Below are 15,002 nucleotides of genomic sequence, written 5' to 3'. Positions count from 1 at the left end.
TTTGTGTGATGAATTGGGCTACATTCACGACCTTTTGTAGTTTCTTGCGATCTTGGGCAGAGCAGGAGCCATACCAAATTGTGATACAACCAGAAAGAATGCTTTCTATGGTGCATCTGTAAAAGTTGGTGAGAGCTGTAGCTGACATGCCAAATTTCCTTAGTCTTCTGAGAAAGTAGAGGCGTTGATGGGTTTTCTTAACTATACTGTCGGCATGGGGGACCAGGACAGGTTATTGGTGAATTTGGAAATTGTTGCACATTATTCATCAGGAGGAAAAATTAATGCTAGTGAAAAATGATCATGTTTCCACAATTCAGTCCTTTTTGTTCTCCTTTGCCCTTTTCGCTCTGTCTTCTCTCTCAGACAGGGAGGGAGATTCGCATGAATGGAATAGCTTCCTTGCAAGACTTACTGACAGCATCTGATATAACCCATGTAATTCTTTTTTTATGCTGTAAGCAATGAAGCCTGTTGATAAAGGGCTAGTTCATTTTTCCCAAAATTTGTACTTGAATTTGCCAACCTCTGTAACTGACATCTATCAATTTATGTGATCTTGCGTATGATTACATTTTTCTCTGTAAATTACCCCCAATCTATTTTAAAACTGTTTTATTCATTCTTTGATATTCAAAATTTCTTAGCTATTTCAAGGTTTTGAGTAGATCCACCACGCTTGCTGTGTCATTGTGATACAGAGGAATGAAACTTATAAACAGGAAGTCATGAAACTCAGTGAGTAGTAAGTCTTGTTGTTCAGGGGAAAAAAGTATTTTATTTCTTTGTCTTCCCTGAAAATGTTTACCTAAAAAAAAAGTAATCAGGAAAGCTGCGGCAGGAGGTCGCAATTGCATTAAGACTGTCATTCTTGGAGCACGCCAAGATTGTTTTGTTTATAACTCCCACTGCCATATCAGCTGGAATAAATAGAAACTGTTGTCCTGAGTTGTAAACTGAGAGTTGTAATCCATTACCTGGTTGAACTTGTTCATTTCAGGGAGTATTTAAGTACCATAATACATTCTCTGGGAACTAAAAAAATCTAGCCTTCATAGAAACTATCCCACATAGGGTGGGATAGTTATTGCACAATGGCTAAGATTGAGTGTTGTGTTTCAAAGGAGAAGTCTTTGTCATTATGTGATATTAAATTTTCCATATTGTGCAGTTGGGGAAATGAGAAAATAAATAAAATGATTGCTGAAACAAACATGTAAAATTGAATGGTTAATTGGTGACTTTGTGGTCACTGGTTGTTCATTTGGCTTCTTTATAATGTTTTTAAATTTTGCATAAGATTGTTGATATTATCCATTCAATCAGTATCAACTGCAAACAATATGGTGGATCTGTTGAGCTTAATTAAAGTTTAAGGCTGAATATAGCACACTCGTTGATCATGACGAGCAACGAGTACTGATCCAGATCAAGCAGGATGGCTAACACACAGTAACAGCTCTTTTTCCACTTTTCTTGATGCCTCGCATATTCACAACTTCTCAAACTACTTAGCAGCATGAGTGATGATCTACCATTTAAGAATTTCTCTCTACTATTAACTACACTGAGGTCTCCCCAAGTCTCCTACTTTATATCCTTTTTCAATTGTGGACCTAGATGATTATTGACGAGGCTTTTTTACCTTAAGGATTTATTTTATTTCAAAATACCGTGTAAAACAGGCTTGTCCAACCCATGATCCACCCACAGGCCACTATCTGGCTCACCAAGCGTCTCTATCTGGCCTGTGGATTTGTGTTCAAACTATAAGTAAGCTCTACAAGGAGCTGCTCCTCCAATCACAAGCTGTTTCTCTCCCTCGTTTGCTATCAGCAGCAAATTCAGGAGAGAAACAGTCTCTGGAGGATCATAACGCAGTTATATTTTTACACCATGTGATCTCTCTACCTTTGGCCACGCTCTGTCTTTGCCACCCTCCTCCATGGGCACCAGCCCCTGAAGGAGCACAAGGCACAAAATGGGGGGGGGGGGGGGGGAGGAGAAGCATGAGGGTCGCAGGAATAGCACCTGCCTGCCCAAACCCCCACCTCCTCCCTAATCCAGGCAGTTGGAGTCTCAGACAGGACGGAGTGAGGAAGTGCATCTCTTCATAGTGTTCTGAATACCTCTTCAGTAAGATATTTAAACTTCCAGGACCTGGGTGGGGAGTAAATGAGACTGGGAGTGAGTTGGACATGGACACACTGTATCCTCCTCCTCCCTCAAAAACCTACTTACATAGCAGGCCAGAAAATGAGGAAAACCTTAGCTGAAAGACAATTTGCATCCGACTCCCGCTAGGAATTCTGCTGAGGCCAGCTCGGACTGTAGCCCACAGGAGGCAAATGTGTGAGTTAAACCAAACTCCTTAGCTTGGCCCCACTCCCTGTCCCTTCCCTGGTGACCAGGTCTTGTTACCTAGTCTGTCTCTCCAGCTCTGCTTCTTAAGCAAAAAGACAAAGATTTTATGGATTAATTCTGTTATTTGGTGCTTTTTAATGGTAATTTTTGATTTTCTTAAAATAATCAATTCATTGCTTTGACATTGATTTTTTTTAAAATCATGTTTAAAGTTGTGCCAAAACATATCTTGCTGAAGTTTTTGTATTGGCTCCTTGAGTGAAAAAATATTGAAATGTATCTCTTCTCCCCCCCCCCCCCCCCCCAACATGAAAAAGTTGGACAAGCCTGCTGTAAAATATCACATTCTTTAGCAAAACTTGAGTTGAAAAGTCCACGTTTAATGTTATTCACCTACCATTAACTATTTTGCTTGTACTTCTGGCCTTGATCAATCCAACCTAGGCCTTGCATCATCCTTTCCTTATCACACCTCAGGATGTTCTATCTGACCAGCTTCATCATTCAAATACATATTGTGTCTCTGGCGTAAAGCCAACTCCCAAAAGTTTAATTATCTACCTCAATTCCACTATCCGTTTAGGCTAAACTCTTTGTAAGGCTTGTTAATAATTGCTCATGATGGCCATTCGGTGTAGGTGTTCTTATTATTAAATATTAAAACTATTGACATTCACCAAAGTAATTTCTACTCCCATGAATTCAGAAGGTTAACTAAAAATACTATCATAGATTATAATTTTAAGTATCTAACGATTGCTCCCTTACTCTGTCTTATCTGATCATGGGTCCCTTTCAGAGCTGGGTTCAGTTGTTATCTAAGCATAATCATTCCTGTAGTTTGTTTTTTAGAGAAACAAAATTTTAGGCTGTTTCCAGAACAGAAATTACAGCACTTTTTTTTATTTGTATACCCGATGTGAGTATTGCTACTGAGGCCAGCATTTATTGACCATTCCTAATTGCCCTTGAGAAGGTAATGGCAAGCTGCCTTCATGAACTGTCCAGGTGGTGTCGGTGCACCCACTGCTATTAGAGAGAGTGTTGATTTTGACCCATTTCAAGCTCCTGATATTACAGACGCACATATGTAACTTATTTCTAACTGATTAATTGGTTCAAATGTTCTGGCCTATTGCATAGGTCAAAATGGATTGGACAGGCCCATGCTGAAGGATTGCCTGTGATGACGTGCAGGGGGTGGGATGAATGGTGCCAGATTTTCTGCAAGTGATTTTTTTTTTACTTGAATGGGCAAATGGCATATGAAAAGCTTGCCCTTGTCTGTGAGCTCAACATCTGATTTGGCTCTGATTGTCATTAATAGGAAAGTAATGGTAGTGGGAGAAAAGTGGACGAATTGATCAGTGGCGCAGCTATGGCCCTTCTGAAGAATTGGAGGTGCTGCTGACCATATTTTGAACTAAAACCCACCCAGTCCAGTGCAAGGACAGAGGCAAGCTTAACAGATTGTTTAGGTTGCTGACCAAAGTATTTCAGCCAGCCAGGTTCCTCGTACATGGCCGTGAATGAGGTGGAAACGTGCTGGTATCAGGAGGGAGATGAGCAAGCGTGCCATTGTACAGATTTCTTTTGGGATCTCTCAAACATGTCATTGATATGATTTATAAATTCCCAGTTCTGTAGGAACTGCAAGCACTATTAAACACATTTTACACACCCTTTTGCACACACACACTGCCAAAGCAAATCGAGATACTCTTTTAGAATCGCAAACAGATGGTCAGCCATTCAGCCGAGAGTGCTATTCTTACAGGGCAGGGCTGGCAGTTTACTCAATGGTGTCAGCAACCATGGATGCAGAGATTAACCATCCTTCCAAACAAAAACTTCCAGAAATATGAGCACCGTGGACTGCCACATTGCGGCTGTTTCCGGATAATGTCCATTCAGAAACTCAATGCTGCTTTTTATTTTTTTATGGAAACATCTGAAGACGTTGAGTTAGTCTTGTTGCTGTAGATAGATTAGGGAAGCATTAATAGTCCCATCTACAATACTTGGGGCACTCGTGTAATAAAAGCTCAACGTTCAGTGCACTGATTGTTTCGCCCGCCACGGAATCGGAGCGGACGAGGGGCAAACAATGGAAATGTCCATTGGCCTCGGTGGGATTTTCCGGTCTCTGGTCGACCGTGGCCGTAAAATCCTGCCTATGCGATGAACAGTATGCGGAGGCTGGACGCCCCTGATGGCGCCGGTGTGTAGTCAGGAGCATTTGAACTCGCGGATTTCATCATCGTGTTGCAACAAGGAGGGCCGTAGCAGGAACTGGATGCTAAAGATCCGAGGGAATGCTTCTGGCATTGAGATGAGCAGTAGTTGCAGGGCAGAGAGTGAGCGCCCCAGGGGCAATTATGGCGAGGGAAGTGGAGGCTCCGGGTATCCCTATGGATCTTAGAGAAACGGTCCAGGTCCAGAAAGAAACCGTATGTTGAACTTAACTGGTTTCTTCTGGTCATGATCCTGCCTGCCCCTGGTTTCAGTAATAAATATGACACTATGCGTCATGTTGCAATTGGCAGCAAAATCATGTTGCGGTTTGAATGATGTCATCAAATGCTGACTTTGAAGTATTTGTGAGGCCCCCACCTCTCAGGGGCGGGCGATGCTGCCGAAAAAAAAGCAATTAAAATATCAGTAGATGGAAATTCGACTGGAATGAACACCCGACCACCCTGCTTTCACTGTGCAGACAAGGTTAAAACCTGCCTTTAGAATTTATCTCTTGTTAATAAATATGCGCACTGTGTCATCTCTCCCTTGGGTAGCTTGAAAAGCTCTTGTGCTTTTACTTTTACTTCCACAGGAAGAACCATCTCCACGATATTCACTGGTGATTGGTGCAGACAGAAACTCGGGTGTCATGCGACCTGTATTTGTTGGCACCTCATGAACTGCTCTTGCTCATAAATCATGTAGCATTTTCAGAAGCCCCAAAGGAATTCCCATCTTCTTCCAGTAACAGATCTGTTTAAAATTATTTAAGCTTTTTAAAGTCTAGCATTAAATTAAATTTTGATTTATGTTTGCTTTGTATTTGTGCTTTACATTGGTTGCTTCTATGGTTCAAGTTCCTAGTGGGATATTTTCCAATTTTATCTGTATTTCAAAAAAACAATTCAATTTTACTGAGCTTCTTTAGTTTTTCACAATGTGGCTTAATTGTAAAATTAGAATTATCTTCAGATCCCTCTGTCCCCATCTCTCCCTTACCCTCTACTCTCTTCCAGACAGCCCTACATCCCACTGATTTTTGTGCATTTATCTAAATCCAGCTGCTTGAGCATTCCCAATTTGAATTACACCGCCATAGGTGGCTGTGCCTTCAGCTGCCAAAGCCCCAAGCACTGGAATTCTGTCTCTTAAATCTTTCTATGTCTCTACTTATCTTTTCTCCCTTACACTCTAAAACCCACCTCTTTGATCAAGCTTTTGCTCATCTGTACTGAATGTGACCCAGTGTCATGTATTCTTTCTTAGCATTCTTGAGAAGCAACTTGGGACGTTTTATTGCAGTAAATATGTTAGATAGATAAGTTGTTAATATGGAAGTGCAGCAATGATTATTTTTAAAAGGGCCTAATTTTGCAAGGGCAAGGTATGTGCTGGTGATGAACCGTCAGTGTTTATTGTCATTGTCTCTCTAACGTCCGGTGTCGTCACTACCTCTCTAAACTGACCACAACTTAAGGACATCTGGCATGGTCATAAAATGTCAAGTACTCTGCCAGTGTGCCACAAGCTGCATGTAGCCTTGCCCAAAATTGACAATTGCTGAAAGCGCTGGAAAGAGTGCAGGGGAGATTTACCAGGATGCTGCCTGGTTTGGAGGGTAGGTCTTATGAGGAAAGGTTGAGGGAGCTGGGGCTGTTCTCTCTGGAGCGGAGGAGGCTGAGGGGAGACTTAATAGAGGTTTATAAAATGATGAAGGGGATAGATAGAGTGAACGTTCAAAGACTATTTCCTCGGGTGGATGGAGCTATTACAAGGGGGCATAACTATAGGGTTCGTGGTGGGAGATACAGGAAGGATATCAGAGGTAGGTTCTTTACGCAGAGAGTGGTTGGGGTGTGGAATGGACTGCCTGCAGTGATAGTGGAGTCAGACACTTTAGGAACATTTAAGCGGTTATTGGATAGGCACATGGAGCACACCAGGATGATAGGGAGTGGGATAGCTTGATCTTGGTTTCAGATAAAGCTCGGCACAAGCTGAAGGGCCTGTTCTGTGCTGTGTTCTATGTTCTATGAAATCAGTAAAAATTTCAGATTGCCTTTCGAAATCCTTTAAATGTTGCACATTGCCATTAAATACCCAGTTACACCTGATTGTTCAATGTGGTTAATAAAATTTGAGTCGCAACAGAACTAATCCCGAGAAACAATATAATTGTTGAATGCTGTTAACTGATTAATTAGATTATGTAAGCTTTTTTCATGCTTTTAATTTGTTTTTCAGAATGTTTCAACTTCTGTCTTCACCCATGGTTATATGCTAGTCTTTTAATTTGGACTAGAAATTTAATGACTTTATTTTTGGTTTTTTTTTTGGAGGGTCTGTGAAAGTCTTTTGATGTATTTGGCTGTTTGGACGGCCTGATGACATCACTCTAGTTCTGCGTTGTATGTAACAAATAAAGAATGGTGCAGTCAGTTACACAGTACAACCCTGGAGCTGAAATTCTGCCCAGAGAGATCACTGGATCTCTCGCTAAAACTTACTTGATGGTAAGCAGTGAGCGTCCTTACTTTGCCACTAACTGAAAATTTGGTCTGATGTTTGAGAGCAAGCATTCCCCACAAAGTATCACTAATTTTTATGGCAGTTATAAGAGACTATTCACAAGGAGTAAGTGCTTATGCTCCCTGCTCATGGTAATTGTCATCAGAGCACTTCCATTACATTTAAGATGTGCTCTGAAGTTACTGCAAGAAGCCTGCAAAATGCAGTATTAGAGAATGATTAGCTGCTTTAAAGTCTGATGTATAGTGCTGATGTACATTGTAAGTACTAGGCTGCTTGCAGCAAAATCTGCCCCTTGATGGCTATATAACTGTCATCTTTTCAAATACCTCAGGTCATGGAAAATTGGGATTAGTTAGCAAGATACAGAAAAGTCCTCTTATTCCAGGTGACAGAGAAGCACAGAAACAACAGATCAAGGAAACTGAAGTGCAGCTTTATTGAGGAAAGAAGTAAGCTCCAATTACTAGAGTTGTGTTCTACCAAGGCACTGTGATCTTTGTATCATCAAACAACCTGAAAGACATATACGACCCGTGAATTTAAATTTTAAATAGTCCTTGCCACTGAAACACAATGTTGTCAAGATTTTCATCTGTGGAAGCTTCAACAGTGCATCCTGAGAAGGATCAGAGAATCGCTGACAGCAGCTTTTGAACTTCTGAGTTTAACTGTGTTTGTGTGGATGCCAGAAGTTGTTGTCAGTTTCACAGGTTAATGCTGCAAATGCTGTAATTACAGCTGCAAACTGCAGGCTGATATGTTTCCACTTTATCTATTCCACTTGTCAGTTAATGCACAAAAGCTAGCAAATTGCCACTGCCTTCAGACATTTAAATTCTGGATAAATATCAAAGTGTATTACTTTGGTTAGCCAAAAAAAATAACAATTCACACTGATCTCAAGTTGCCTTTTAAGAAAGCAGGGTACATGCTGAAAGTATTAAGCAGGATTAAGACCTTTATCCATGTAAATAAAAATGTCATGTGATTTACAGTTACTGATCACAGTGAAAAAGGTGCACAAAAGTCTTGACTTTTGTGTGAAACAGTATTCTAACTGAATTAGGAGATTGAAGTCATTTTTTAAAGGGTGAGGCAAAGTGGCTGTTCATTATGCAAGTTTGAAAAGGCAGTTATCAATATGTTGTTAGAACAAATGATTAATTATTTCCTGGGGACAACTACATTTCTTTATTATGTTATATAATATATTTGATCTAACATTTTTTGTCATTTCAAAAGGCATTGAGGAGACAACATACAAAGCATTAATATAAATGTTGCTTCATTGCACCATGGTTAAACTTGTGTAAATTTTGTGCCAAATCCTGACCTTGCCTCGGAATGAAATTCCTTGTAGTAAGCATACTCACCATGATTGTATTTAACATCACACAGAGTACAAGTCCAATACGCTGTAGAACTGGATATAAGAAAATACTCAGGAAGCATTTCTGGGTACTGTTTAAACCTGCTCAAATGTTTAGACAGTGTAAGCATTGCTTATTTTGCCTAAGCATTTAAAATTTAACTGCTTGCAGAGGGACTCGTCGGGCAAGCAGGATTAAAATTTCAGTCAACCAGTATAAATAGGTTTTGCCTGGCTGAAATCCAAACTGTATCTGCTGATTTGAGTGGTAACTACTATCTAAATTCATCTTGGAGTACCATCCGTCCTTGATCTTTTAGTTGCAAACTAGTTATAAATCTATGTCAGACCAGAGATAAAATGTCTGATTTTCTGCTTTGTTCACATAGCTGTTCAGAGTCATGAATGAAGGTGCTTCTAATATTTTTAAGCTGGCTGACATTCCCAGGCTTGAACAGGTTGAGCTGCTGCAGTTCCTATCTATCCTGCTTTATGTATAGAACGGATTCATTTTAGAAATAAAGGTGAATTATTTGTTGAAGCTGTGGTTATTTCCTGCACTGACATTGTGTTTGTTAAGTCAATAAAAATGTACATAGCCAAATGGTTTGGATGAAGTAGAAATAAGTTGGCAATTTGGAGGGAAATTCAAATTATGTAAACTTTCTTGCAATTTTTTTTAAAAATTCAGATTTGTCATTGTGCCAAGGGCCTAGTTAGTACGATTTAGCTGTGTGTTTCTGATGGTCTCTGTGCAATATGTGGTCACCCTGTTAAAATTGTTTCTCCTTCCCCAAAGAAGATTTTGGTTTGACATTAAAATTATTTTTAGAGCAGTTTGCCATGTTAATGATAATGATAATGCTTTGTTAAAAAATAGTTTTTTTATTCTCAACTTTAATCTGGCATTTATAGCAAAATGAGCTGAAAATCAGCTGAAACTCACAAACATCCTGAGTTTTTAAAACTTTATTTATTAATGACTAAATATTACTTGTGACACTAAGTTACTATGAAAATCCCCTGGTCGCCACACTCTGGCAGCTGTTCGGCTACAGTGAGGGAGAATTGAGCATAGCCAATGTACCTAACCAGCACATCTTTTGGACTGTGGGAGGCAACCGGAGCGCCTGGAAAAAACCCGTGCAGACACGGGGAGAACATGCAGACTCTGCACAGACAGTGACCCAAGTCGGGAATCGAACCTGGGTCCCTGGCACTGTGAGGCAGCATTGCTAACCACTATGCCACCGTGCCCAGTTGTTAAGGAGGTAGCATCCTAAGGAACACACAACCCTTTTTAATATTCCGTAACACAGATTGATTTAGGTTTAAAAAATTTTAAAGGCTGGAACAGGAATCAATCCTGGAACCCACCCTTTTCTGATTTTGACTTGACCACTGTTTTTTGGAGGTGGGTTGGCCATTGGAGCGATTTTCCAACCTCTCCACACCTGGCGCAGATGGTGCCGATTCGGAAAATGGTGTGTAGGCCTAAAAATTGGTTCTGCACCAAACAGTTTGCTATCATCCTCGTCCCTTTCTAATAGCGCAAGCCGGATCATGCCCAGAAAGGGCATGAGGTCAGTTAGCATATTTAAAGTAGCATTTAAATATGCATAGCCTGTTTGATGCTGGAGTCTTCCAGATCCTGGGTCCTTCGGCACAAGACCAGTGAGAATCGCTGCTGGTCTCCACTAGCAGAGACCTGGCATTGCCCACCTGGTACCCTGGCATTGCTGGTGTGCCAGTAGCAGTGCCAAGGTGGTGGGGATGGGCCATGCAGGGACGTCTGCAGTTGGTGGGGCGGGGGTGCATGTCAGCGGTCATGATGTTGGGGGGGGGGGGGGGGTCATGAAGTTGACGCATTGGGAGTGCCCCGATCCCAGCGACAGGGATGGGGTGGGGAAACATGCCGCTAGTGTGGGTGGGAGAGGGTGTTTCCCAGTGCACTGAGTTTGGGGCGCCCTTTCAAAGCGGCGCTTGTGCAGCTTGCAGCCAGGCTCACCCGCGTGTTTAGATCCTGCCCCTTCCAGAACCGGCATGCAACTCGCCATTCTCCCAAAAACTAAGTGGTGGGACAATTGCAGTCTGGATCGCGTGTGACAGACCAGCACTGATCGCTCCGATGTTCTCGCCGTTACGTCACTTACCAGCGCTCTCACGACGTGCTCCTGCTGCAGCACGGTCAGAGAATTTGGCACCCAGTCAAATCTCCGGTAACTGCAATGGGATGGGAAAATTCCGCTGGCGTGAACAGCCATAACATTCCGGCCTTAGTTTTTTTTCGGGGGAAAATTGTGGCCCTTGGGTTGTACCTCAATTTTTAAAGTGTTTCTATTTTTAACTGCTGTCAACCAGTTTTCCTGAACCTTGGGAAATCCAGCAGGTAAAAGCAGGCAAGTGGGCATCAGGGTAAGTGGTTTTTATAGTACTTGTGGACCAGAAATTGTTTCTTCCAGGTCCACCCAACAAACTAATCCTGATTGAAATTTTACAAACCTCTGCTAGTCTAAGTATCCAGAAGCAGTCAATTGAGTCCTTCTGTCTGTTTTAGTTTTGAAATAAGCTTGCAGAAATGAAAAGACAAATAACCTTCCAATGCTGCAATGTAGAATTCTGATGATGTCTAAACAATAAGAAAACAAATTATTTTTACTTGCTAGCTTTGTAGAAAATTATAATGTTTTCAATGAAAATTGCTTTATGTCCTCCACTACAAGTGTAATGGAGCCAAAAAAAAACTGAGTTCTGAAGAGAGTATGAATAAGCTAGAATTCTTTACTCTGGAGAAGAGAAAGCTTAGGGACTGAAATGAAATTTAAGTATTTCAGCTTCTTCAAGGAATAGATGAATTAAATCCCCGATTATATGTTTGAGGTTGAGACATGCTCTAAAACCTGAGGAACACAACCTCCGGTTATGGAAGAGAGGTGATGCTACATCATTAGACTTATTTACTTTTTTTTTATGGCAGTTGTAGACCAACAGCTATAATTTTACATTCAGGTGGTTAAGCCAGATAATTGCATCATGAGTAGTGGTGTGTATAGCTGTATGTTGTGAATTGGCATTGAGTTATGTTTTCCATGGTCTGTTCCAGGTTATCACAGTCTCCCACTGGCAGGCTTTTAACTTTCCATTTATTCATGGAATATTCACATCTGTCATGGTTTGTGAGAATATACTTGGGCATTACCCATTAGACTTCTGGAATACAAAAGCAAGGGATCTTCTGCATCAGGTCTTTCATGAGGTGCTTGTGACTTCTTGTGAACTCTATTCAGCCTTCCCAGTTTCATCAGCATTGAAATCGCATTTTTAATAGCATTGGTCCCAAAAGGCTTGTGCAACTTGAAATGGTATTGAGGGACATTGTAGCGGTCTGGAGAATGGAGAGTTTGTTTTCCTTGGTCGTATTGATTGGTGGGGCAGGCTTGAAGGACTTGGTGGCCTACTCCTGCTTCTATTTCTTGTGTGTTTGTTCGGTTTTCAGGAGGGCTGTAGTATTGCAGTGACAAGAAAGTGGAGTGATCTGCAAGGTGGTAGTAGGACAATAGAGGAGATTTGATAAAGGTATTCAAAATCATGAGGGGTCAGGACAGAATTGAGAGGGAGAAACTGTTCCCATTCATGAAATATCAAGGACAAAAGAACACAGACTTAATGTAATTAGCAAAGGAAGCAAAAGTGACATGAGGAAAAACCTTTCCATGCAGCAAGTGAATCTGGTGAACTGGTGCGATGACAACCTTTCCCTCAATGTCAACAAAACGAAGGAGATGGTCATCAACTTCAGGAAGTGTAGTGGAGGACATGCCCCTGTCTCCATCAATGGGGATGAAGTGGAAATGGCCGAGAACTTCAACTTTCTAGATGTCCAGATCATCATCAATCTGTCCTGGTCCCACCATGTCAATGCTATAGTTAAGAAAGCCCACCAATACCTCTACTTTCTCAGGAGGCTAAGGAAATTTCGCATGTCTGCTATGACTCTCTCCAACTTTTACAGATGCACCATAGAAAGCATTCTTTCTAGCTGTATCACAGCTTGGAATGGTTCCTGCTCTGTCCAAGATGCAAGAACCTACAAAGGATCGTGAACGAAGCCCAGTCCATCATGCAAACTAGTCTCCCAACCATTGACATCTACACTTCCAACTGCCTTTGAAAAGCAGCCAGTATAATCAAGGACTCCACACACCCCGGACATTCTCTCTTCCACCTTCTTCTGTCGGGAAAAAGACACAAGTCTCAGGACACGTACCAACCAACTCAAGAACAGCTTCTTCCCTGCTGCCATCAGACTTTTGAATGGACTACCTTGTATTAAGTTGATCTTTCTCTACACCCTAGCTATGACTGAAATGCTACATTCTGCACTCTCTCCTTTCATTTTCTATGTACGGTATGCTTTGTCTATTTAGCATGTAAGAAACAATATTTTTCACTGCATACTAATACATGTGACAAATCAAATCAAAGCAGTTAAGGTCTAGCCTGCACTGCCTGACAGCATTCAAAATGGAATTAGACCATCTGTAAATGAAAAACGTTTAGTCGTGGGCAAAGCAGGGGAATGACAAGCAATTTGCTTATTTGGAATACTGGGGTGCCGAAAGAATGGGCCAAATGTCTCCTACCACACTAACAATTCTGTGAAGGATGACAAACTGGACCTGAATATTCAGTAATATTAAAGCAAAATACTGCAGATGCTGGAACCTGAAATAAAAACATAAAATGCTGGTAAATCTCAGGTCTGACAGCATCTGTAGAGAGAGAGAAATCCAACATTTCGAATCTGGATGATCCTTCAAAGGATGGACTTCGAAGGATTAAGGAAGCTAAACATGGTATCAAATTGAAAGGAAAAGTCTATGCTGCAAAGATCAGTGGCAGGTCAGAAGATTGGACAGATTATAAATAGGAGAAAAGAATGACTAAAATTATAATGAGGGAGAAATTAGAGTACAGGAAAAAGCTAACTAGAAATATAGAAACAGTAAGAGTTCCTACAGAGGATTAAAAAAGAGAATAAGCAAAGTGAGCTTTGATCTTCTAGTGAGTTTGTTTGGAGAATTAATGGAAAATAAGCACATGGCAAATGAATTAAATAGGTATTTTGCATCGGTTTTCACTGTGTAGAGGATAAAAGTAACATTTCAGAAATATTTGTGAATCAGGAGGCAAAAGGGAGCGAGGAACTTAAGCAATTATAATCACTAGAGAAAGAAACCATAGAAATAGAAACCCTACAGTACAGAAAGAGGCCATTCGGCCCATCGAGTCTGCACTGACCACAATCCCACCCAGACCCTACTCCCATATCCCTACATGTTTTACCCACTAATCCCTCTAACCTACGCATCTCAGGACACTAAGGGGCAATTTTAACATGGCCAATCAACCTAACCCACACATCTTTGGACTGTGGGAGGAAACCGGAGCACCCGGAGGAAACCCACGCAGACACGAGGAGAACGTGCAAACTCCACACAGACAGTGACCCAAGCCGGGAATCAAACCCAGGTCCCTGGAGCTGTGAAGCAGCAGTGCTAACCACTGTGCTACCGTGTCGCCCTAGTGCGGGGGAAATTATTCGAACTAAAAGCTGACATGTCCCCAGGTCCTGATGGACTTCATCTTCAGTCAATTGCTGTTTAACTTAAATTGGCTTCCTGATTGTCAGTAAAGCCTAAACTTTATATGTAAAATTCTGGTCATGGTGTAGAGGTTAACTTATTAACACAGATAACAAAGGTTTGGTTAGCTAACGAAGAAGAGAGTGGGCCATTTCCAGATGGGCAAGATGTAATGAGTGGGATACCACAGAGATCAGTGTGGGGCCTGAAATTTACACCATATGTCAACTTTAAAGGGACCAATAGTATTGTTGCTAAATTTGCTGATTATACAAAGGTTAGAAAGTACGCTGTGTAGAGGACGTAGAGCCTGCAAAGAGATATTGAGGGGTTACGTGTGTCAACAAAAAATTGGTAGATGGTGTATAATGTGGGAAAATGTGAACTTTGGCAGGAAGAATCAAAAAGCAACATATTTAAATGGAGAGAACCCTGAGGTACAGAGAAATCTTGGGACGTGAATAGGGAAAAATTAGTGTGCAGGAAGAATTAATGATAGGAAGTCATTAAGGCAAATTGAATGTTTTTTATTTTAAGGAGAATGGATTATGAAAGTAAGGATGTTTGGCTAAAGTTATACAGAGACCACATCTGAGAAGTGTACATTTTGGTCTCCTTGTTCAAGAAAGGATGTAAATGCATTTGAAGCAGTTGAGAGAAAGTTCATTCGACTGATACCTGGCTATCTTATGAGAAGGTTGAGCCTGTATCCATTGAAGTTGAGAAGAATGAGACCCTCCTTGTAACTCTCCCCCCCCCCCCCCCCCCGCAAAGAATTCCATCAAGTTAGATACAGACTTCCCTTAGCTGTTTCATGCTGACTGTCCTTGAATAATACGTGCCCGTGCCCCCCC

The 15,002-nt window shown here is 41.3% G+C and overlaps 1 protein-coding gene across 2 annotated transcripts in view; it reads left to right on the top strand.

Moving 5' to 3' along the window:
* The window catches only part of LOC144505172 (ubiquitin domain-containing protein 2), a 70,503-nt gene that overhangs the window by 15,822 nt on the left and 39,679 nt on the right, over positions 1-15,002 (top strand). The window contains exon 1 of one of the 2 annotated variants that reach the window (XM_078231120.1): positions 4,981-5,085. The exons of the other annotated variant lie outside the window; for it this stretch is intronic. The gene's annotated coding sequence lies outside the window, so the exon portion shown is untranslated. Of the gene's footprint in view, positions 1-4,980; positions 5,086-15,002 lie in introns of those variants that run through there. 2 annotated transcript variants of the gene reach the window in all.

Source organism: Mustelus asterias, chromosome 16 (genome assembly GCF_964213995.1).
Source record: "Mustelus asterias chromosome 16, sMusAst1.hap1.1, whole genome shotgun sequence".
Taxonomy (NCBI): Eukaryota; Metazoa; Chordata; class Chondrichthyes; order Carcharhiniformes; family Triakidae; genus Mustelus; species Mustelus asterias.
The sequence above is the reverse complement of the archived record's forward strand: the minus strand, read 5'-3'. Positions and strand labels throughout refer to the sequence as shown.